Source organism: Pteropus alecto, unplaced genomic scaffold, assembly GCF_000325575.1.
Source record: "Pteropus alecto unplaced genomic scaffold, ASM32557v1 scaffold3, whole genome shotgun sequence".
NCBI lineage: Eukaryota > Metazoa > Chordata > Mammalia > Chiroptera > Pteropodidae > Pteropus > Pteropus alecto.
Genome location: NW_006442484.1, coordinates 67,127,857 through 67,150,683, shown reverse-complemented (window position 1 = coordinate 67,150,683; position 22,827 = coordinate 67,127,857). Strand labels below are relative to the sequence as shown.

At 35.8% G+C, this 22,827-nt stretch overlaps 1 protein-coding gene and 1 pseudogene across 1 annotated transcript in view; one reads left to right on the top strand and one right to left on the bottom strand.

The window, feature by feature from the left end:
* The window catches only part of PARD3B (par-3 family cell polarity regulator beta), a 905,664-nt gene that overhangs the window by 120,304 nt on the left and 762,533 nt on the right, over nt 1–22,827 (bottom strand). The gene's annotated exons all lie outside the window — the stretch shown is intronic.
* LOC112470832 lies at nt 1,209–1,327 on the top strand (annotated as a pseudogene).

Here is a 22,827-nt window from a genome sequence, read left to right as displayed (position 1 = left end):
AGATTCTGGTCTAAGGCATTGCCTTTCACTATTCCTGGTTAGAATGAATACCTATTGGTAAAGAAGGAAGGATTCATAGTTAAGTGAGAATCACATTGGTATTATACTTTTGTAATGAGTTATACATATTCTTGAGTTAACTATTGACAAAACTCTATATGAAGGGACTACACATAGTCCCTATCTGAAGGCCAGGCTTCCTTCTCCTGTCTAAGGTAGAATTAAGGCAAGCTAGGTCATTGGTTCTGCCTTCCTTCCAGGAAAAGCAAGAACAGACTGGGGTTCTAGCTCAGCCCATGTTGAGGTCACCTCTCTCTGCAGCAGATAACACCTAAGGTGGGGTGCATCTCTCTAGAGATGAAAAATGTAGGGCTGATAGATCTGTCTGTTCCCTGGGAGTGGGAATGGGTTGTTTACATGGCTTTTTTCTTACCCTAGCCTATAAACTCTTTGAGATAAGGTACTTGTCTAGCAGCAGTCTGGGGTTTAACATAAGGAAAAGTTTTCTGTCATGGTAGCTACCTGGAAATGACAGGGTCCTCCCATTACCCTGGACTCTAGTATCTGGAAAACTTCAAAGTGAAGAAGCATCAGCCACCTTTGGGAGTATGTTGAAGGGATTCCAGTGCTGCCCAACATGGCAGTCAATAGCCACATGTGGCTACTGAACGCTTGAAATGCAGCGAGCCCAAACTGAGATACGCGGTAAAGGGTAAAATACACATCCGATTTTGAAGATTTTGTTGTGAAAAAAAAAAAAAAGAATGTAAAATAGCTCTACAATAATTGTTTTGAATGCGTATTGAAATTATGTTTTGCATATATTAGGTTAAATAAAATATATTATAAAATAAATTTTACTTTTTAAAATTAGGCTACTAAAAAATTTAAAAATTACATATATGGTTCACATAGTATTTCTTTTAGATAAAGCTGTCCTAAACTACAGTCGGCCTCACTGTCCTGACACCAAGCTAGGCCTAGTGGTTCCATTCTCAATTTTGACTGTTTCCCACATAAAGAAGAAAGTTTTGTTAATTGAGAACATCTTCCCACTTATTATCATTCACAAAATTAATTAACATACTGATATGTAGCCCAACTCCCACAGAAAAATTCTTGTTTTCTCTCTTTTCACTAACTTACAAATGGTTCTAGTGTTGTCAGCTTTTCTGGTTGTTGTCCAAAAAAAGAAAAGTAATAATTTAGTCTACAGCCATGCCACCCTGAACAAGCCAGATCCCGTCTGATCTCAAAAGCTAAGCAGGGTCGGGCCTGGTTAGTACTTGGATGGGAGACCACCTAGGAAGACCAGGTGCTGTAGAGGTAAAAAATAAAAAATTAGGGATTGTAAGCTGACAAGGTCCTAGCAATCTGTGAGGTCAACCAAGGGTTCCCTCACCTAAAAAAAAAAAAAAAAAGAAAGAAAAATAATAATTTAATATAAAATGTTGGCATTCAAACAAAAATATCAAAAAAGATACACTAGAAACATTTTTCCTTATTTAAGATGCAGCTCAATGAAGATGATATCCTTTATCAAAGAAGTTAGTATTCGGTTTATTTAGTATTTAGTTAAAATGATACCAAGCCACAGATACTAGGTAAGTTTAATGTAATTGGCTTTAGATGAAGTGATGGAACAAACAGAGCCAATTGGACTTTTAATTGAATGGGATGTGGTGGGAAAAATGGATTACTTATTTGTATTACTAAAACTTGCCTTGGCAGGTTTTTAATAGCACTTGAGAAAATAAATTTAAATTTATGTCTGTTCAACGGTAGAGGCAGAGCATGTTGCTAAGGTGCAAGAGATTTCTCCGAGTGCAGCGAGAGGTCAAAGCAGAGATGCTGATGCACGCAGCGGCATTTACAATACAAGACAAAAAGAAGGCCACATTCCCCCTTCCAGGAAACAGAACCAGAGCAGTGCCAAAAATATTCTGGCCTGCACAGGAATGAGCTTTCTCAAACGTCTCATTGAGTTGAGAAAAATGACAGCTGAAATTTTGGAAGATTATAAAAAGATTTGCTGAATATTTATTTAAAATGATTTTTATAATCACTAACAAGTAGGCACCTCCTTACTCTAGTCTAACCCTGGCTAATCACAGCACACCAGGAAGCGTGTTAGAAATGCAGAAACTCAGGCCCCACCTTGGCCCTCTGAATCAAAATCTGCATTTTAACAAGATCCCCAGGTGATATGCATGCAGGGGTTTGGAAAGCTAAGCTTTTCCTTTGTAGAAGTATACTTCTCTGTCACGCTGCTTACTTTCTGTATGGAGAACCCCATGGAAGGTGACCTCCTGCCTCTCATTCTGCTTATGAAAAGAGCACCTGAGTGTTAGGGATCCTGGTTGGAGGCAGCTTTCAACCCATCACTGGTCAATTAATGCAGCTTTTAGCTACAATTATTGGACATCACTATTCCCCAGATGCTTCTGGCATCTGCACAAAGGTTTTTACCCCATTCCTTCAATGGGGCAGGTTTTCCTCCAGAAGTACCTATTTTCTTTCCTTTTGCATCATTCGATTTTCACAAGAATGAAAAAGCTTTGAATTTTCTAAATCAGTTTTCTAAAATAAGCCACTGCTTGCTGCCTTTCTTAAAGTAGAATGCACTGGCCACTCAACTGCCCATAATTGCAGCAAGAGGTGCCGCTGACTTGGGGACTATTATTCAGCAGATTGCTGTTACTTTTCATAAAGAAAGTTTATAGATTTGGACTTCATACACATGGGGGAAAAAAGGAGTCCACATAATGAAGTAGAATTTTAGAGACAGGAAAAAAAAAAAATACAATAGTCAACATAGCACAGTGGTTAAGTGTCTGGGCTCTGAATTCAGACTAACTAGGTACAAACCCTGGCCCACCCCCGATGACATCGAATAGGCTCCTTACCCTCTCTACAACTCAGGCTCCTCATTTTTACCTTGGGAATAGTTATAGTACTACCTGGTCAGGTGGTCAGTTGGATTAAATGATGTCTTCAAAACAATTAGCACAGTGCCTAGCTATGATAAATTCTCAATAATGTTTAGTGTTGGCTATTTTTATTAACAATCCTGAATTGTGTTTCTTATCAAACAGTGCAATTTGGTTTCTGAGTTAGATGACATGAGGTCAAACTTCAATTGTATTTAACTAAATATGTAGATAAAAATGTAATAAAACAACTTCTTTTAAACATGCTAAAATATCAAATTACTCTCTTTCTCTTTAGACCAGGAGGAAAACTATTTTGACTTAGATGTAACAAAATTCTAGTATTACTGCAGCGCAGGTACAGAGCCTTACCGTTATGAGGCACACTGTGGAACCTAGAGCAGTATTGGCTAATTAACTTCTCAAGGTTTCCAAGGGCTTTCATGGGTATTGCACAGGTTCCACCAACCCAAAGAAGGCTAAAGAAGAGAAAAAAGGATTAACTTCTTGATTAGAAGGGTGATTAAACCCTAAAACAGGATACCAAGGGAAGCTGCAGGTTTCCCATCTCTAGGGAACTTTTAAACAAGAGATGTAACTGTCTGGCCTGTGTGGTTTGGATCTTCTGCCTGGAAGCAGGGAACTGAACTGAATGAACTAAAAATACACACACACACACACACACATATATATAATAATATTTTTTTAATAGGCAGAATTAATTTCCTTGCAATTTGTAGGAAAATACACTCCTGACTGTCCTCTACCCTCACCTTGAGATTTCTAACTCTCCTCCTTGGCCACTTTATCTGTACACAGCATGACAGTGAATTAGTTGTTGACATGTCTGTGTCGCCTCCACTAGACTATGAGATCCCCGAGGCTGGGATACTGTCATTGCACAGCCACATGTTAATACCTGGTGCAGGACAGGGGTGGCCATTTAGTTGGATGGATGGAAAAGATTTAAAAGAGTGATTAATATTCTACTGTCCACCTTTTAGATAGCTCATTCATTCATTTATTTATTCAATATTTATACTGAGTTGAGCTATGACAAATGAATTCAAAAATTATTTTTAGAGTACCTCCTATGCCCATGGCAAACCTTTCACTTAGGAACCTATGGTAGAGCCAGATGCACAAAATCCAGTTTCTATCACCAAGAGGCCGAGCAGTTTCAGACTTAAGGAAGTATCCAGTACAGGTTGAAAACAATATACTGCAATTCCTTATCTCTCTTACAGAATTACAGAGTAGCAACCCCATGGGTTCTGTCTACTCTAACTCAGAATTATGCAGCAGCAGGAAGGAAGTAAAATATGCCTGGCTACCTGGGATGAATGCTTTAGTGAAGACCTTCAATAAAACACTTTTCTAGCCCATTTTCCTTTGTGGCAGCTTTTCTAGCCCATTTTCCTCTGTGGCAGCTTTTACTCCAAAGGAAGGTCCCTGAGGCTCTTGCCATGCACGGCTGCATAGTGTGTGAGAAGGGTGGGTTTCCCTCCTCAGGAAGACTTGGCTTCATTAAAATGCTCTCTTGGTTAAGGGAAAGGCCACAATCTATCAGGATTTCAGTTCAGCATTCAAGTGACTGGCCTATAAACATAATTTTTAACAGCTTTTCTTCAGCAACTCTGACTGTTTAATTAATCTTCAGCCATTAACCATTCATTTAAAATGCCACTTACGAAATCTTAATTTTGCACATTATCAGCTGGTTCACAAATAGCTAACCATGAGCAGAAGCGTAATGATCGCTCTCTCCCTGTTCTTAGAGCTCACCAAGCTTATAGCCAATTTTGGCTTCTTAATTAACCATATGCATATTAGCATTTAAAATTAAATGACAGTTTTTTTTTTTTTAAATTTAAGAATCAATGCACAGTGAAATGTTAACACTAACATCATTCTGCTGCCTTTTGAAGGGCCTAAAGGCAGTGCCTGGCCAGGTGAATGCCCAAAGGTGATACATGTGTGGGAATGGTCTTCATCTCAGTTGAGTTCCCCTAAATGAGTGCACACTTGCAATGATAGTTTGGATCAATTGTTCAAATTCTCCAACTTTTATGTTTAAAGAAGAGTAAGAAATGTCATCTACAAGATATTTTTTAACTCTGGGCATTCAGAAGTGACAAATCTAGCAGCATATCCTTTTTTCTAATTAGGTGAGTCAATTAGGTGAGTCAATTCAAACCAAATAAGGGGGCAGGGAAAGATATTAAGGGCAAAAAAAAAAAAAAATTGTCAGCTGATGATGAAATGATTTTCTCTAACTAGAACTCTGATTATTACAGACTGCAAAAAAGTCACTTGCAATTTTACAGGTGTCAGCTAGGGTCAAGGTCCAAGCTAAAAACTGGGTATAGAATTTTTCAGGTTGGTTCATCACAGTACATGGAAGGCTTAGACCCATGAGTCAGTGCCTGGGTTATATCTGAGACTGGATGGATGGCTCCCACCAAAACAAGCTCCAAATGTCAGTGACTAGATTATGAGTCTGTAATCAATTTGATTGGTGGCAGTAATATACTTCCAGGTTATACACATTATATTTTGGAGAATTATGGTAATCTTGGGCATTTTTCTTTTTCTTTCATCCAAACACAGAGATTCCAAGGACAAACGTAAATGAAGAATCACAAATGAAAATTAGGTTGCATCATCCACTAAAATTCTGTGCTCTTGGAACATGAAAAATTGTTAGAGTGTTCATTAAAAATGTTTTTCAACACTGTTGGAGTGAAAATGAAAAAAATAGCAGACCATTTTCTGAATCACAATGTGAATTGAGGTACAGCACCTCTGAATTCATTAGATATGTAGTGTAGATGACACATTGGTGGTGATGAGCCTTGTTTTAGTTATATCTGTGCAAATTACTGAAGTTGGTTTTGACTGAGAATTCATATGCAGGTGTAAAAAATAAAAACCCACTAAAACATTAAGACTGTAATTAGAAACAGAAATGTACTGATTGACGAAAGAGCATAACCAAACACGCGCATAAACAATTTGAGTCTCAGTAAACTTGGCATTTTGTAATCCTGTTAGCAATTCAGTTTTTAATCCAAGTAAGTACTTAAAATACAAGCATATCTTGACTATGCAATTTCTGAAACTGTACTCCAAGAGAATGACAATAATTTATTCTCCTAGAAGGCCTTTCAGACTGAAAGGAATCACGAGAGCTTTCCAAAGAAAAATGTATAAAATCCACTGATCTAGATTCATTCACTGATTCAATGCATTTAATAAACATCCACTGGGTACCTACTATGTGATAAGCATTAGGATGCAGATATTTAAGGTAAGTCTTGCCAACAATAATTCAGTTAAGCAAGTGTGGCAGTTATCCACAAAGTTTAGTTTTGATTTTAGTATTTTTCCTTTGGGAAATGCTTCCTAAGCATTTTTCTTTGAGTCAAGGAACTAATGATATTATTAAGCGGATGAAAGAAGAAAGACACCTTAAACTAGTGATTCACCAAGTATGAAATCCTGGCCAATAGCATCAGCATCACCAGGCAACTTGATAGAAATGCAATTTTTAGGACTCATCCCAGATCTACTAAGTCTACTCTGTGGGCGGAGCCCAGATCTGTAGTTTAACAAGCCTCCAGGTGATCTGATGCAAGTTCAAGTCCAAGAACCATTACCTTCTATCATTAAAGGTTGGCCTTTAACTACAGAAGCATACCTTTATCAGGTTAATAAGGAATCTTATTAATAGCCCCTGAGAATGAGTGAAGAGATGGGAAATGGGTTAGATCTCTGGACGCTAGGAAGTACATATCTCTGGACAGACTGAGACTAGTGGGTATGCTGAGATGTGGTTCTGGAGAAAATGGGGAACTTCTATGGTAGGGCATACTTTTTGGTCCAAAGGAAGAAAGGAAGGTGCCATGCAGACGTAAACGTATCTGATTACTAACCTCTGTTCTTTGTTCTTTCACTTCCTGACATATGCCAAGCTCCTTTCCACATCAGGGCTTTCTCCCATGCTACTCTTCTGCTCGAAATGCCTTTTCTTTGCCGCTTTCACCACCAAATTTCTCTTGACTAACTACTCACACTTCAAGTCTCAACTTAAATGTCACTTTCTCAGTTAATCCTTCCTTGATTCTTCACAATGTCAAATATATTTATAGCACCCAGTATTTTTCCTTGGTGATTAGAATTAAATATTTAATATTTATCTCTTCCAGTAGATCTTAAGTTCCATGACAGTATGAACTATGTCCAAATCTTACTCAATACATATTTGTTGAATGAATGGGGATTTAATTTGAAAATTTTTATGGAATTCAAATGAGTGTTAAAGAACCATTTTTCCTAAGCTCTAGCCTGGGAGTTTAGTAGATTCTGGATACATCTTCAGTGGTGCCTGTAATCCTCTCTTTTCATATTTTTAGATCTTTCTATTTGCTATGTTCTCTACCTGACTGATCTACTGAAGGGTATCCTAACCAACAGTGGTAAGAAAAGTGAGAAAAAATTAATGGATAAATTCACTGTGCACTCAACATGAGCCAGTCACTGTGCTACAGATGTGACACGCATGAACTCTTCAAGTCTCCAAGAATTCTAAGAGACATGGTGTCATCTTCACCTTAAAGGCGATGAAAGAGAGGCTCAAAGATATTACATACTATGTCCGAAGACCACAGAGTGATATTAGGATTTATACCTAGGATTTATGGCTAACTTCAAATTCCATGCTATTAACTACCAGGAGAAAGATGATATCTCAAGGATAGTAATAAATAGATAGTTAAATACTGCTCAAGAGGCAATGCGATATAAAATGTCTCAATACTGGGCATATATTATGTATTTAATGTATACTATTATTAGCTTTCATCATCACTATCCATCCTTAGTCTTGAAAATTCTTGTAAATACTATGCTTCTGGATCTTAAAACTCACATCTGAGCAGATTCTAGAAATATTTCATTTGATATAACTAAGTTTGGAGAAATTCTCTCTCAGAAATAAATGACCCGAAAGAAAATCTATGAACTAAACCTCTTTAAAACTGCATATAGACTCAAATGGTCTGAAAATTACTATTGAAGTCTACTGCTTTACATTTTGTAATTATTTAGTTTTGAGACTTAGGAATTACACACACTCATAAAAATTGTTTCCCAGACTTTAAACTGAAATTAAGTATGTACAGCTTTTTGGTACTATAATGTCCTGAATTTCTGCAATACTTAGATCTAGTTCTGCTTCTCTTTCTTGGCATTTCTTAGTCTTCGCTCATATAAGTACTCAGACAAACCAATTCATGAGATACTTGTCAGCTTTCACCAACACTGGCCTCACTGCCAGCAGAAAAATACTGGAACAAAGCTGCAGTGAGCAGAAGCTGTGGCTGAACACAGGAAAACAGACAATGAGAGAAAGGGCTGAAGTTGAGTACTACCAGATTAGTTATTCACTATGGAAGAACACTGAGACATGAGCTGTAAGAAAAGGAAACCTGTCCTCCCACCTGCTAAATGTGGTCACTGAAATTGTGAAGATGGTCTCCAGGGTTTCTGAGTGAGAGCAAGGTAGGGAGAAGTAGCCTTTAAAAATGTCGCTCATGTCAAGTTCGTGAGACCAACACAAGAGCATGAGAATGTGTGCTGTTCTGTGGGCCTCAGCGAGAAAGATCAACGTGAAAATGACCAATCTTTTCTACAACTTTTCTAAAATCAGCATATATTTAGATTCAAATTTCAAATTGTTTATGAGTGTCTACTAAGTACCAGGCACTATACATGCGGCTTTCATATTTATTAGTACTTTTAATCCTCTGATAACACAATTTATTCACTATAAATTGATGTTATCAACACTTCACATTAAAAAAGGGTGAGCGGGATCTATTTGTGGTCATGATAGAATAGCTTTTTGCCACCTGACTTTCATAAGAATAACCAGAACAACAAAATAAACTAGGAAAAAAAAAACTGCTTAGAGTTTTTTTTTTTTTTTTTTTGAGAGCTGTGAAAGCAGCCAGAATTTGAGGGGCCAAGATTGATTTCTAAAAAGTAGGTAGTAAGCACATTCACATGAACCTAATATTCTGTGGCACTTTTCTTTGCAAGTTATTTGCAAATTTTTAAGTGGCACGGCATCAAATGCCAAAAAGAAAAAAAAAATGAGCAGAGTTTAGTGGCTAAGAGACTTGCAGATTGAGCGAACAGTCTCACATTCTCATAGGATTGGAAAGAGAAATTAGGGTTCATGGTCTGCTAAGAAAGTAAAAAAGATGGGCCTGGTAAACAGCCCAGATTTCCAGTTAGAATCATAGAAAGACCATACTTCAGGAGTATGTGTAGACTACAAACAGACTATCCTTACAATTAAAACCCAGCTTCCAACACCTGAATCCAAGACTGGATTAAGGCAATATGTTCCTACTCTAACTGCCTGTCAGAAAGCAAAAATAAATCCTCTCTGGAGAAAGAAAACATAAGCCTGGGATTATTTCCACAATTTTCCAAGCAGTATGTCTAGCATCTGATCAACAAGTACCAAGAAATAGGAACAAATGACCGGAAAGCCAAGTGGAAAACCAAACAATACAAATCAACTCACAGCTAATACAGATATTTACATTATTAGACATGCTTCTTAAAGTAACTGTAGTTAATATAGTCAAGAATAAAGGTGGTAAGATAGATAATTTCATCAGAAAGGTAGAATCTTGGGGTAAAAGAAACGGACACTCAAATCTGAAAATTACAATAAAATTAAGAGCTTAATAGATGGATTTAATAGAAGACTGGACAGAGCAGAAGGCAAGATTAGTAAACTAAAAGACAGGGCATTAAAAAATAACCAAACTAAATCACAGAAAAAACATAAAAGCACAGAACAGAGAGCAAAGAACATATACATGTATAAAAAGGTCTAATATTTTTGTGTCGTTGTTGTCTCAGAAGGAAAAGAGAGAATGAAAATGAGACAGAAGAAATATTTGAAGAGACATCAGCTGAGAATTTTCCAAAATCGATGGACATTAAACTACAGATTTAAAAAGCTGTACAGATCTTAATACAGTTGAAACATAATACCACACACAAATGTTCACACACACGCACGCGCACACACACACACACACACACACACTCCATAGTAAAGACAGAGAAAAATGTTAAAGCAATCAAAGAAAAAAAGATACATTATTTTCAAAGGAGTAACAGTACTCTGATGACAGATTCTGATGCCATTGAAAACTAGAAAACAATGAAATATCTTAAAAATGTTAAGAGGAAAAAATCTGATAACTATATACGCAAAGAAAATATACTTAAAAAATAAAGATTAAATAAAAACATTTAAAACAAATAAAAACTGAGAGAATCTGCCACATTACAAGAAATACCATAGAAAGTTATAAAGGGAAAAAAGGAATATTATCCTAGATGGAAGCAAAGATATTTAAAAAAAAAATAAAGAGAAATAGAAATACTTAAAATAAGTGAGTAATTACCGTCTAGAACAATCATTACACTGTATTGCAGGGTTTAAAATATATGTAGATTTAAAATACATAAAGAAAATAGACTAAACATAGGAGGGATTAAATGTAGTTACAGTGTTCCAAGTTCCATGCATTGTTCAGAAAATGATAAAAACATTAATTTGTCTTTGACTACAATAAATCAAGAATGTTTGTTATCATCTCCTGAGTACTGAAGGTACTAAAAGAGTAAAAGAATATATACAAACTCAGAAAGGGGGTAAAATAAATTATACAAATACTTAATAAATAATCTTTAAAAAGGCAAGAAAAGAGAAAATAAATGTAGAATGGGAAGAACAGGTACAAAATGGAGAGTAGGATAGAAGTTTAAATCAAATTATACCTGCAGTATCATTAGATGTAAACATACCATTATAATTAAAATATGGATATTGTCTGACTGGATATAAAAACCAAACCAAACCTAACTACATGTCTATTACAAAAGACGTGCTTTAAATATAAAGGTCCAGAAATATTGCAAGTAAAAGAATAAAAAATATATATTAAAAAAATTAAGCAAAAGAAAAATGGTTTAACTATATCAATATCAGACAAAGTAGACTTTAATGCGGTAGTCATTATTAGAAATAAGTGTGATGAGTCATAGTGATAGAAGGGTTAATCCTCCAGGAATATATGATAATCCTAAATTTGTATGAACCTAATAACAAACTTCAAAATGCAAAAGCAAAAAGTGACAGGACTAAAAGAAGAAACAGATAAATCCACAATTATAAGAGGCTATTTTAACTTTAAAACAGAAAATTAAAAAATCTACAGAGCACGTTCTCCGACCACAATGGAATATAACTATAAATCAACATCAGAAGGATAACAGGAAAATCTCTCAACAGTTGGAAACTAAACAATATACTTCTAAATAATCCATCAGTCAAAGAGGAAGTTTCAATGTAAAATCAGAAATATACTGAACTGAATGAGAATGAAGACGCAATTTGTTAAAATTTGTGGGATACAACTAAAGCAGTGCTGACAGGAAAATTCATAACATTAAATGCTTATATAAGAAAAGAAGAGAGTTTCAAATAAATCTAAATTTTTGCTTGAAGAAACTAGAAAAAGGAGAGAAAAAAATAAACGACAAAGTAAACAGAAGAAAATAATAAAGAGCAGAAATCAATGAAATTTGAAACAGAAAAACAGTAAATTAATAAAACAAAATAGCTGGTCCTTTGAAAAAGCTCAGTAAAATAAACAAACCTCCAATACAATAAAGAAAAAAACAAGAAGACACAAATTACAAGTATTGGGAATAAAACAGAGGATATTACTATAGACTCTGTTTTTCAGTAAGGAAATATTCTATCAATAGAATAATAAGAGAATACAAACAATTCAACACACATAAATTTGACAACTTAGACGAAAGGAATCAACTCCTAGAAAAGAAAAAACTACCATAAATCATACAATATGATATAATTTGAATAGCCTTATAATTATTAAGGACATTGACTTTGTAATTAAAAACCTTCCAAAAAAGAATCTCTAGGCCCAGATGGTTTTGATGGAGAATTTTACCAAATGTTTAAAACTCATACCATTTCTATATAATTTCTTGCAGAAAAAGAAGAGAGGATAACACTTTCCTACCCATTCTATGAAGCCAGTGATACCAAACTGAAGGAGACTACAAAAACTGAAACAAAATAAAAACAAAACAAAACAAAACAAAAACCCCCAAACTACAGGCCAATATCCTTCACGAATATAGATGCAAAAGTTCTTATAAAAAATATTAGCAAATAATATTAAGTAATATATGAAAAGAATTATACACTGTGATCAAATGGATTTTATTCCAGGATGTAAGGCTGGTTTGAAAAACAGTAAATGTAACCCAAACAGGCTGGAGAAAAAGAGTTACAAGATCATATCGATTAAAGCAGAAAAAGCATTTGACAAAACTCAACATATGTTTATGATAAAAACTCTCAGAAAACTAGGAATTAAAGAGAATTTTCTCAACTTGATAAAGATAGGTCTGCAAAGAAACATATAGCTAACATGATACTCAATGGTGAAAGAGAGAATTCTTTGCCCTAAGGTCAGGAACAAATCAAGGGTGTTTACTTTCACTATTTCTATTTAACAAAGTCCTGGAAGTCCTAGGTGTCATAAGTATAATAAGACAAGAAAAGGAAATAAAGATAGAAACTTATAGAGAGGAAAGAATGAAAAGTTATGTTCACACAAAAATATATAGATGATAATTCATAGAAGCTCTATTTGTAATAGCCTGTACTGGAAATAACTGAAATGTCCCACAATAGGTTTTGTAGTGCATTTATGGACTACTACTACTACTCAGCCATAAAAATGAATGAACTATTGATACCCACAACAACTTGGCTGCATCATGAGGGCATTATATTGTATAAGAAAGATCACATATTGATTCCATTTATGTAACATTCTAGAAGTAATAGAATTATAGAAATGGGAAACAGGGGTTGGGGATGGTGGGTGGAAGAGTGTATAATTATAAAGAGGTAGCATGAGGGATATCTTTGTGGTGATGAGTTAGTTCTGTATCTTGATGGCAGCAGTGGTTACATATGTGCTAAAATGTCACAGAACTATATACATACATTGTACCAATGCCAAATTCTTGGTTATCATATTGTACTATAATTATGTAAGATGTAACCTCTGGAGAAAACTGAGTGACAAGTATAAGGGTCTACTCTGTCCTATAATGGCAACTTCCTGTGGCTTTATAAAAATTTCAAAATAAAGAGTTAAAAAAGTAATTATAACTATATACAAATATGGCTATGTATAATAAGTATTTGGTTATGAGTAAAGAAAATAAAAATATACGAGGTCATGTTGGTAAGAACTGTTCATCCAAACTGAAAAAAAATCTAAGTGGAGAAATAACATTTTGGAATTCTCCATGCAGCTTCAATTCACTCCTAGGGGATCAGTAGTAATCTTAATGGTAGAATGGTGTAAATGCCCAGATATCACATAAATAATATTAATCTTAAATGGTGTTTATTAAACAGTCTTTTATAAATACTATGATTATGCTCATTTTATAGATGAGGAAACTAAGCCAGAGAGAAGGTAATCAGTAGAGGGAATGGTATAAGGATAGCCAGATAAGGATAGCAAAGCCTGCTCTAAGGGTGGGCATGGTGTGGGCCTCAGCCATGTACTGACCTTGACATACAGAATCCACTGTGCTTGTACTGAAGAAAATATCACCCCCTAGTCTTGTGCTGAGAGGTCTTGGTAATTTGGAAAGTCAGAGGCTGAGTAATGGCCAAGTTTGAGAGAATCAAGAATGCTTGCTCAGGATCGATTGAATGTCTGTGCAAAACAATGGCTATTGAATTCTATTTCTGTATGGGTTCATATCAATCCTCAGTTAGCTCTCCAGAGGGGTAGTCCACAGCATATAAATATTAAAACACATCTTTAAGATGTTGGATATTTATGAGTACTAACATTGAAACTATCTTCTATTGCCCTTTCTCATCTCACTGATTATTTATTGTTTGAAAAGATAAATACAGGAAAGCAACTGACCTAACAATGGCCTACTCTTGATTATGCATCGCATTAAATACAGAAATTATAAAGAGGGCACTTTGGAATCTGCCTTTAGCATTGGCAAAGATTGTGTAATGAAAAGGTATGTGGCTTAGCCTAATAGATTAATGCAAACCACAGGTCACAAGAGGCCTGGAATAAGTGTGGTAGATCAACACAAACCTACAACTACTACAGAGAAGTAGGTCAAAGCCCAAGGATTCTGATATGTTTTTGTACCTCCATAGCCTTGTGCAGGGTGCTTTGCACACAACAGGCATCTAATATTTTTAATGGAATGAATGAATGAATTAATTAATTAATGTAGGAGGGAGGGAGAGATGCCTGGCAGGTAGGAGTAACATGCAAGCTCTTTGCACATGCTTATTGGCTTTGAACATGTTTACTGCGATCTGCAGTGAGAAGTGCATTTTGCTTTATGTCCCAGTACTCAGCTGCATGCCTACCCTGTATACATATGCACATATATACATTTTACATACATATATAACTTAAATTACAAAATAATTCTTATACTTACTGTAATCTATGCAATAATCTTTTCTATTCCTTTCTATCCTATTTCCTTTAAAAAAAATGCTGGTTGATTCCATCAAATTATTTCAAGATACACATTACAACCTACAGTTTGAGAAACCCTAGCACAGTAGGAAGCTCATGCTTGGGTTTTGGAGTTAGATCTAGGTTGGAATCCTAGCTCTGCCAACTTATTACGTGTGTCACCACAGGTAAGTTTCTTAATTTCTCTGAGCCACCAGTTTCTTATTTGCAAAATACATACTTGCTCTATATGATTTTTTGTTATCTTTCTAAAGCATAAATCTGAACATGCCATCTCTATTTCAAAGGTTCCCTGTTGCTTTTGCACTTGAGTCTAGATGCTTTATGTTTCATTATATGACCTTTAACAATATGGCCTGTGTTGACCTTCATCTTTTTCCTCCAGCTGGCCCTAATTCACACACCACACTGCAGCTCTTCTACTGTTCCCTAAATGCACCCTGTTTTCTCTGTGGGCCATAACCATGTTCTTCTCACTCACTAATTTCTACTTGTTCTTTAGGCCACAGTATAGATTCCCTTAAGTAACCTTCTTTAACCCCCCAGATCTGTATTCAGTGGCCCTCTATTGTGCTCCTATAGCATCTTTGGCTTGCCCTTATCATAGCATATCACCATTACTATTCCCAAAATATCAGCTGCATCCCTCTAGGAGGCAGAAGACTGCTATAATCTCTTCATTTTACACGTTTAAATAAATTCTGTACACACCCTCCCATCTCCTCTTAGTAAACAGGATAAGTTAGATGAATATGTCCTAAGGATCAGGTCATTTGTTGGAAAAACAGTCAAGTCAGTGCTTAAATGACAGCTTTAAGAAATTACAGTAACCCTTTGGCAAGCATTCCTCAAGCATGCTCACTTACTGCCAGTGACTGAGGACGGTAGTGGGGTGGAGGTCTTGAAAATAGATGGTCACTGAATACCAACCCTCCTTGCCTAGCTCATGTATAATAAAAGAGAAGGTTGTCTACATTTGTCACCCCTGGAAGCTGACAACTTAGGCAGATGTAAGTCTAGCATAGTCCCAAGAGTAGGGCTCTCAGAAGATGGAAAAAAAAAAAAGTTAATGAGAACATCAAGTTTTAAAGAGAGGGGATGGAGGAAAGTAGAGTTAATGGTATATCGGTTACTATTAGCACTTATCTGGTCATAGAGATTTTTTCATTAAGAGATATCTCATTATTGTTTAAAAGTCACTTAAAAATTAATGGTAATATGTTCTAAGAAAAAAATCTGATTGCTTTGTTCAACTGATGAATTTAAACTCTCTGTGGAAATGCCGCTTATCACTGGGATTCCCAAATTGAAATGAGATCACTTTGGCTCTGTTTGTAGAAACTAAAAAACACATCTCCAAGTAATCTACTGTATACACTGTTCAAGTCTCTACACGCAGCCTCATTAAGCTGTGAGTCAGAAGTGCGGGCAAAGCTTCTAAAAAAAAACTAAAGTAAAATTACCAGAAAAATCAGTAGAGAAAGAAATTGAGGACAAACACCAATGAAGGTATGCGCTCTGCATGACAAAGCTGAGGCTCAATGAAATGCCAAATCTCTGAAATCAAGAAACGAGATACCAATCATCCTGCATTGCCCCCGTGGCACAAGGTATGTTCACAGCCAGATGTTCACACCTGGGTATGAAGCTTTCCTGTTAACGTTTTTTTTTATACTTCATCACTCTTAACTTAGAATTTCCCCAAACACACTTTTTCAGTGGTCATGAAAACTAAGAATGTTATGTCCTCCCACTTGCTTTACTTAAATGATACTAGAAGTTATTCAGATTGAAATATTTCTATGTCAGCTATAAAAGAGAGTCAACATAATAAGAATAGCTTCCCATAGGGATTTAATAAGAATATATTAAAACAGAATGCTATGTAGCATTAATCTATACCTTTTCCATTATTAAAGGGTAGTTAAAAAAAAAAGTCATCTAGAGGCAATCCGCTTGTGGAGTGACTCCCTAAAAGCCGTTTGGAACTTATTTCTCCTTTGCCTTTGTTTACTGGAAAGATGAAATACTATTACTATTTCTCAATACCTTTTTACAACTGGCAGAGATTTTTAAATACAGTTTTTTCCAGTGAGAAGTTGTTGAGGTCTTCTTTTCAAAGGGATAAACCTGACTGACACATTCCATTGGCTACTTGCTCCTTTCTCCTTGGAAAATGGATAGGAAGCCTAGGGCTTCATGATCCATCTTAGAATCATGATGCAACATGGAGAAGAGGCCTAACCACAGGGGACAGCAAAGGAGGAAGATGAAAAGAGGCTACTTTATGAAGTCGGGGCCACCTAAATTCCTTAAAGGGTAAGACAAATGTATCAGTTGGGTTCTCCATTGTTTACAGCCAAACAGGATCTGACTTGACACATTGTTGTTATTGACAGCTCTTCTGAGGCCCATAAAAATTCAGCTAGTACATTCTGTGGACAAGTGTTGGGCTCGACTCTGAACCAAATGGACATTCAATTGACATTTCAGGAAGAAAGTATTAGTTCTGATGACAATCTTATGAGTTATGGTTTTTAACAAGATATTGAAAAAGTAGGTGTGTAACAACTCTGCTCTTCACTTATGCACATGATATGATTGATCTAAAAGAATCTGAGCTAGTTTTCTTGCCTTTTGTCCTTTAGTTTTCTTTTCTGTTTCTACCTCTTGTTTCTGATGATTGAAATATACCAGCAGGAGTATGGGTTAGAATTAGGAATAAATCATTAACCATGTATCCATGGAACAGATGGAATCTAAAAGGTTAATAAACCCATGACTTTAAGGTCAATAATTTTTCTAAATAGTTATATTTAGTTCAATAAACTTATGAATACATAGCTTAATAATATATAATATAGTCCAACAATATATAGTATAATAACCTTCCTAAATAGTTATAATCAACATTTATTGAACCAGGTACTGGAATGATTTTATTTAAACCACAAACAATCCATAGGAAATAGTGTATACTCTTGTTCCCATTTTTCAGTGAGAAAACTGAGGCTTTGAAAAATTAATACATTTGAATCAAGATTCTAGAAAGAACAAGCCATAGCCTCAGGTTTTTCCCACATTGAATGCATATTCATGATTTTTATAATATATTCTATATATAGATCTCTATTCTAATGGAATATATTATACTATAATTAATTGTTTATAAGACAGTTTCAGCTCTTAGACTGAGTTTCTTAAAGGTAAAGATAATTTTTAAACTTGGCACAACATATGAAGCACAACAGATGCTCAATAAAAGTTTCTTACAAACACTGGTGAAAATTTGCTAGGGAATCAAGGCTGCTTAAGTGGAGTATTGAAGAGCTCTATGCTATTTGCTACTTTAATTTCATAGCTGTGGTATATCAGTCAATAAGTAAGTAAATAGTAAGCAGATATTAAGTGCCTAGAATTAGAATGGATCACAGAAAGTCTCATTCTGTATAATTAAGTCTAAATGGACACATTATTTATGAATACCCAGAAGAGAAAAAAATTATCGCTAGGATTCACAAAGAGCAAGTAATTCCCTTTCTTGTTTGGGTTACTAGCTTGGTAAGTCAGGGGATTCTTGCAAACATGGTATACCTTAATCAGTAATATATTTGACAAAGTTTCCTAATGTTTGTGAATGAACTGGAGAATGCACACTAGGTAACAGTAGACTGGATTAATAGCTAACTGAACATCCCAGAGAATGCTGATTAATGGAGGTCTTGAGTGATGACTTGCAGGTATTGTATTTGACTTTGATCAATGATCTTATCAATGACATGGATGAGAACACAATGATTAAATATAAGGATGGTATAAAACTAGGAAGGATAACTAATATGCTGAAGGCCAAAAATCAATACTTTAAAATATCATTATTGGCCACAACAATGGGTTAAACCTAATAAGCACATATTTAACTTGGACAACATTGGACAAATGACTGGATTTTGCACAATATATTGGATAATCTGGCTTGATAGCAACTCAAGTGAAAACAAAAAGAGGTTTTTGTTAAAAAGTGCAATCTAAGCCAATGATTGCAGCTGATGTAAAAGTTAAGGCCACATTAATAAGTTTAAAGGATTAAGACTAAAAGATGCAAGAGTTCTGCTGATTACTGGGTTTTTCTATCCATATCTGAAATACAGTGTCCAGTTCTCTATGCCATGCTTGGCAGAGGGCAATCATAAATACTTTAAACTCAACAGACTTGAGTGCATTCAGAATACAGCTACTAAGAAGGCTACAGGTGTGGATTATAATATAAGTGATTAAGATAGCTAGAGGAGTTTATACTGAAGAAGTAATTATATTCCTTAATGTTCTATGAATATTTTCTTCATCCTTGTAAGTCTAACTCTGCGCACAAATCCTCTCATACTTTTAAAGTTCAATAAATGTTTGTTAACAAAGGCGGTCACAGTAATCATTTCAAATATCTGAAAGGCTATTAATGAGGTTTAGACTCTGTGTCCAGGCAGATCAATCTGGGATCTAAGGTAAATGTTACATGGCGACAGCATTTGGGTGGCTACAAAGTGAGCATTTTTATATCAATTAGACTGGTTCGAAAGAGAAATAGGATGCCTCATGAATTCTTGTCATTGGAAGTATGCCGATATGGGTCAAGGGACATCCTGTGAGGGATTTTGTGGAGAAGATGCCTCCATTGGATGGGACCTGACGCTTGACCATCTAAGGTCCCATTCGACTCGAAGATTCTGTCAAATCGTTAATTAATTAAATATTTATTGAGTACAGGCTGCTCTAGGAACTGAGAGCCAATGCTACGCAAAAGCAGGCAAGGTCCCACCCATGTGGAGCCTGGAGGTGAGACCAGTGGTCTCCAAAATGGGCTGTGTGCACCCCATGTGAAGGGAGGAAGAAAATATTTGAACTGTTACTTATGAAATTTTTAAAAATCTAATTCCTTTGTTAATTTCTATACTTGGTATATGTGTTATAATACATATAATATCTTAGCAACATAAGTGTATAGTAATCAAATACATATATCTTGGAGATTTAACATCCAAAAACATTCTTACTGACATGAGGTGTGCTCAAACAATCTCTAGTAAAGAAAGCCAAATAATCATGTAAACTAATGCAAAGTGGTAACTGCGTCAAATGTCACATCTTCTATTCCCCCTACTTGGGACTCTTTTAAACTCATCCAAACATAAAGCTTTAATGTTCATATACTGTGGGAGCCCTTTAAATGCTGGTGTTGCAGTGGGAGACTAAGACATTATAAACCCTAAATAGTTGTCCGTCTTTTGGGGACAGAATTAATCCATGCTGTGTTCATATCCTGAGAGAACCAGTACTGTGAGAACCCAGTCCTATGATTCTGTTACAGTGGTAAGGATTTTTTAAACCACCATCATTTACAGATGAATCCTTTATAAGCCACGTCTTTCTTAGAAGGGCTGAAGGTTTGTTCAGGGCCAATCTTTGAGAAGCAGGGAGGTGAGAGGTAGAAGTTGCCACTGTGGGCCATACGCATATATTCCTGTGATATAGAAATACATGGACAATAGAGGTTTGTTTCATAGAGTGATACAAAAAAATGCAAAATGTGAAATTGTATTTAACCCTCACAACATGTGAGGCTGTTTTTATAATCCTCCTTTTGCAGATAAGGAGGTGAGGATACACTGCCTAGGCCATTTAATAGCCAGTTGAATTCCAGGGTTTATGTCTCACTTTAAAACCCTCAATGATTCCTTCCCCACCTCAGCCCTGCCCTCGCCTCCCCTCAGGATGGAGTCCAAACTCTTCTTCAAGAGTCTGTCATCTGCCTTTTGCTCAGCTCTCCGACACTCTCATTTTATTTCTTGCCATATACTCCTCTCACTAGGTTCCTATTTTACTGAGCTTCTTGTAGTTGCTCTAACGCACTGTGCTTCCTCTCATCTCCATGTTGCTCTCTGTGCCTCCGACCCTCCAGCCTCAGTGGCAGCAGTTACCCTGGCTCCCTGTACGGCAGCACTCTCACACTGTGTTCTCATTGTGTGTTTACATTTTTGTAGCCTCCACTGGACTGTAAGCTCCATAAGGAGGGGACAATACCATCTCTCTTCTTGTTCCCTTATGAACTCCGTAATGAATTCAGGTCCTGGCACTTAATAGACAGTGGATATATTGGTTGAATTGTATGCATGGCATCTTGGAAAAGTTCATTTACTAAAAGTCATGCAGTAGTATCTGGAAAAGAACTGGAGCTACTCGGCCTCATTCCAAAGCCCATGATTTAACTTGCCATTAGCATGTTGGGAACCCCAGTGGATGCCACTCTACCTACCTGTTTTATAACTGGAAGTCTGTACCTCTTGACTCCCTTCACCTATTTTGCCCAGTCCCCAGGCAAACTTCCAGTTTGCTTTTTGTACCTTTGAGTCTATTCCTATCTGTGCATTTGTTTTGTGTTTTAGATTCCAACAAATAAATGAAATTATGCAATATTTCTCTTTCTCTGCCTGACTTATTTCATTAAGCACAATACCTTTCTAGGTCCATCTATATTGTCACAAATCGCAAGATTTCATTCTTTTTTTTGTAGCTGAGTAATATTTTATTATATATATATTCTATTACATATACATTCCATTATCTATACTATTCCATTATCTATATTCCATTGTATATATATATGTACATATATATATACACACACACACATATATAGACATACATACATACATACAAACATACATACACATTCCATTGCGTGTATCATGTTTTATTTATCAATGGACACCTAGGTTGTTTTCATAACTTGGCTATTATAAGTAATGTTGCCATGAACATGGGGGTGCATATGTCTTTTTGAATTAGGATTTTTGTTTTTTTTTCAGATAAATACCCAGAGGTAGAATTGCTGGATCGTACGGTAGTCAGAACTCTTCTTAACACAGATTTCTGGACAGCTGCTACCAATCAATACGTGTGAAAATAAGATGGAACCTATTCATTCACAATCTGGCTCTAACCTGCTTCCTACCAGCATTTCCTATCACTTCCATTCCTATCCACACTCAATGTTTTAAATGATTCTGAGCTTCCTGAACATGCAACGCTCTTTCAGGCTACTTTACCCTTGTACATGCTAACTATTCTGTAAGGAAAACAATTTTTCTAATGGATCTAGTCAAGTCTTACTAATCTCTCCAGAGCCAGTTTAAATATCACTTCCTTTAGGAGACCTTTCCTGACCAGCAGAGTTGAAAAAGCTTCTTTTCCTTCTGTTCATAGTATATTGCAATTATCTATTTCCACATGAGTTGCACCCTTTCTAACTAGAATATGGACTGGGGCCATATCTTAGTCATTTTTGTATCATCCCTTGAGCTTACTACAGTAGCTAGATCACAGTAGGTGCCAAATAAATACTTATAGAAAGAGTGAAAGACTAAACAAATGACAAAATGAATAAGGTGCCTCTAATTGTACATGTAGTAGGTTTAGAACTCATAATTCTGGCTTACGAATGCTGTTAGGGACACTCCCACAACAACTCTCTTAGGTTCACCTGGTCCCAGGCATATCAGAAAAGTTTAGAATTTCACTGATGAAGGACAGTAATAATAACAACAACGATGATAATAATAGCTAACGTTATTGAATGCTTATTATGTGCCAAGACAAAAACTGCTTGCTTCAAGACTTAAAGAACAAGGAGAAAAATCTTTAAATATAACTAAAGAGCAGAATAAAGATAATCCTGAGTATAAAGAGTCACACTTTGATCTGTTATCTCCAAATATGACACCTGTCTAAAATGCCACTGAAAGAGCTTTAAATCATTTATTAAAACAAAGAGGTCAGACAAAAGAAAAATTATTGCTTAAACACGTGTCTGTGCTGGGCAGTAAATTACATATTTTTTTCTGATTTTATTCTATAATGGCTCCAGTTAAGATTATCCTAAGAAATTTCCTTCCTGGTCAAATCTACATGGATGAAAGTTAGCTTCAGGATAGAGTTTCCTAGTTTTCCAAAGATTAACCACAAGATCCGGAAAAAAAAAAAGCATTAAGTGACAAAAATATGGGGAATGGTAAGGGCTGATGGTTGTATGCCCATTTTAGATCCTTACAATGCATATTAGCATACTGGCGATAAGACCACAGTAAGGAAACCTATTCAGTGGTTTAACCCAGAATTCTCCATAGTGTATTTGACTAGTGAACGCATTTTAATAGAAGCCCTCATATTTT